General features: G+C 38.6%; 1 long non-coding RNA gene across 1 annotated transcript; it reads right to left on the reverse strand.

The window, feature by feature from the left end:
• Nucleotides 1–468, reverse strand: LOC119420648. The gene is made up of 3 exons (XR_005187313.1): nt 410–468; nt 173–286; nt 1–68 (listed from the first exon to the last, which is right to left on the reverse strand). It is a non-coding gene; the product is annotated as an uncharacterized LOC119420648 (long non-coding RNA).
• Nucleotides 469–3,736: the final 3,268 nt, after the last annotated feature.

A 3,736-nucleotide genomic window follows, 5' to 3' on the forward strand; every position in this document is an offset into this window, starting at 1 on the left:
GCAATGCTCTCAAAGTCTTCCTGTGAAATGTAACCATCATGGTCATGGTCATAATTCCTAAAAACAGACTATCAAAAGACAAAGAACACAGACATTAGTCTCAGTGCCTTATCTGTTCATTTGTTCTTCATTCCAAAAGCAAAAATTGAAAAGTGGGACATTGTTGGCTCACTTCCACCACCTTCCGGATGTGTTTATTGACCACAGAGGGATCTGGTTTGGTGGTGACACCGGAGGCCCAGTCCAGTGGGGCCACGGGCTTGTTAGGAGTAGTTGGAGAAGTAGGCTGTAAAGACAGGTGCACATAAATGAACTTTGATGAGTAAAACGATTGTTCCACTATGACATTTTGCCTTTTCATGATTTCTGAGCTGTTTGATCAATGATCCTAATTTTATCTGAAAGGTACCTGTGATTTAGGGTTACGGGGTTCCCTCAGCAACGACAGCTCATAAATCTCATCTTCTGTGTAATAAAGGTCAAGAGAAAGCTGAAAAATATAAGTAATCTGGTAAAAACTTCAGTTCAGAAAATTGTCAATATTCATTGTTTGCTTGATACAGTTGAATGAAATTCAAATAGAGTCCAAACAAAGAAACCAGTACAGTCAACAGGCAGAACAGGCAAAACTAGGAGTAATAAAATGTGGCTTTGTAAATTTACATAAACCATTTCTCCATGAATCAAATTTTGATAGATAATATTTGGCTTTGCCTCTGTGAAGGAAGCACTAAACTAAAGTAGTTGTGAAAAGTACAGTCAACTTGTTAACCTGCAGTTAAAAACCATAAAACCTGTATGATTTTTCCTACTTTTGTAATTCAGTCAAGTCTCTACCTTTATAGCACCAATTCACAACATAAGTTCCCTCAAACCACTTAAAAAAAGAAAATAGGTTCAATGTTATTCAAATTGCATTTATTAAATAATCTAAACATAATTTAATCTACGTCTAAATGTAGTGGCTTCAGAAAGTATACAGATCCTTCTCGTTTTTGCAGTCTAATATTACAACTGTTTAAATGGTTTTTTCTCATTATTTTACGTTCTATACCCCATAATAACAAAGTGAAAACAAATTTTTTTTCAACTGAAATATTACGGTACATTGTCATAAGTATTCAGACCTTTTGCAACAACACTTGAAATTGAGCCCAAATGCTTCATATTTTTCCTGATCTCTGCTGAGATGTTTTTACACCAGAGTCCACCTGTGGTAATTTACATTGATTGGACATGGCTGGAAAAGACGCACACTTCTACAGAAGGCCTTGCTGACAATCAGAGCAAACCCTGAAACCATGAGGTCAGAGGAGCTCAGACAGGAGTGTTGCAAAGACCATATCAGAAGAAGGACATTCTGCTGCACAGAAGTTTTCCATGAGCTCAGTGGCCTCATCATTTACAGACTATAAGCCGTTACATTTTCCACAAACTTTGAATCCCACAGCCTAAACAATGCTGCGGCTAATTTATGGATTTTATTTATTTTTTATTTTTTTACGAGCTAACGAACTCCATGCAGCCAAAATATTTAGCCTTGTCATACCCAGGCACTCACACATGCCCAATATATGTCTCTCTTGGGGGGTGGGTCCTTGTGACTCAGTGAGACTACAGGTTTAAAAAAAAAAAAATCTGACTAGTGAAATTACATAACAGGTCACAGTGGACCAATGACATGGGGATGGGAGGAGAGAACAGGCAGGGCATTCTTACCTCCCCTCCCTATTGTGCCCCCGAGGGAAGGGGGTCACTGGGGGCACAACATAGTATTTGCAGCCACTCAAAATGTGTGAATCACGCATTTAAATTGACACTCTGAGCTCAGTGTGATGCTTAGATGACTGGCGGCAAGAACTCGTTTACAAAAACTAACTGCCTGTGAAGAGTAACTTTTGCTCAGGACTGCCGGTGGATGCTGACAGTGGAGCAGGGTAAAAATATTGTCATTTACCAACGGGTTTCGAAAGTGTTGTGGCTTTTAGCCACTAATGGTGTTCAAACAGCTGATACAGTCCACCTTAGTTCAAAAGATTTATTGGACAACAGATTGCAAGCATTCAGAGTTCATAAAATCAACAAGTCTGTATGCATACAAGAGCATTTACCAAAACCGACCTGATCTGACGCTTCTCCAGCAAATGCTGCTCGTATTTTCTGGTGGCTGTGTTTTATACAATTCGGGCGCTCTGATTGGTTTAACCGAACGGTTGTCATGGTTACTCTGCTCTGGCCGGGGACTTGGCACATTCTTTAGATAAGATAAGCCACTATTATGTCCTGGCGTGTAAATCGGCTCTTTGTTTTAGCCGTTTCAGTGTACTTACTTATACCTTAGTGATACCAACTGATTCTGTTCTAAAGTTAGTTTTTTCTAGGAATACTTAATAACTATTAATTATTAACTAACTCATCTCTGTGTGGTTTGAACTGACCCCCTCATCAACTGATGATTTTATGTGACTTACTAATTGTTATTATGATACTAATCCTATTTAGTCAAACTGTCTTAGTCTAGGTTAGAGAGAGAGAGAGAGAGAGAGATGTGGTCTAATTTATTTTATGTTAATCAGTCTCCAGTTCTGGCTAACTGTCCTTAGTGAGAAGCAGCCATTCCTCTTGTGTAATTAAAAAGTATCTTACCTGACATTGGGCCCGTTGTGATTCGCTTGTAATTATATCAAAATGTAAATTTCTAACATTGTGAACTTATGTGATTTTCCTAGCTAATGTGAGATTATATATCTATAAGCAAACTAATTGATTAACATTCTGATTAACATTTAAATGATTGTAAGGTAGTGAAAGAATGACACATAAACATATTTTAATACATGAAATTTCAAGCTTGATTAAAATAATACTAAAAGATAAAACATGAAATCCAACAATACCCACTGTCCCTCCTCTGGACATGTCCAAACCATCTCAGTCTGGCCTCTCTAACTATATCTCCCAGTTGTTCAACATGTGTTGTACCTCTGATGATCTCATTCCTAATCTTATCCATCCTTGTCATATTTAAGGAGAACCTCAACATCTTCATTTCTGCCACTTCCAGTTCTGTCTCCTCTCTTTTTGTCCATGTCTCTGTCTCCAGACCATACCAAAACAGTGGTGAGATCAAAACTGGTCTCACCACTGTCTTGTAAACTTTTCCTTTGACCTTTGCTGACACCCTTTTGTCAAAGATCACTCCTGAAACTTTTCTCCATCCACTCCATCCTACCTGAACTCTCTTTTTCACTTCTTTACCACAATTTCCATTTTCCTGGATAGTGGACCCCAAGTACTTGAAGTCCTGCACCTTTGTGACCTCTGATCCTTGTAGCCTCACTGTTCCACCGGCCTCCCTCTCATTCACACACATGTACTCTGTCTTACTACGGCTGACTTTCATTCCTCTTCTTTCAAGTGCATACCTCCACCTCTCCAAGTTCTCTTCCACCTGTTCCCTGTTCTTTCCACAGATCACAATGTCATCTGCAAACATGATGGTCTATTTTAAATTTTCAGGCAATCTATCAATTTCTTCTTGTAACCACTTCCTGGATCTCTTTTCAACGAAAGTTATGACACTCCTTAGTGACTTAACCACTTATGAACTTCTGAAAAGAGATTCAGGAAGTGGTTACAAGAAGAAATTGATAGATAGCCTCAGCATTGTCTACAGAAATAATTTTTCGGCACCTCATCTGACAATTTAAATCCAAACCATCTCCGAAAGAACAGC

The sequence above is a fragment of the Nematolebias whitei genome, chromosome 1, assembly GCF_014905685.2.
Source record: "Nematolebias whitei isolate Nwh7 chromosome 1, NemWhi1, whole genome shotgun sequence".
Lineage (NCBI taxonomy): Eukaryota > Metazoa > Chordata > Actinopteri > Cyprinodontiformes > Rivulidae > Nematolebias > Nematolebias whitei.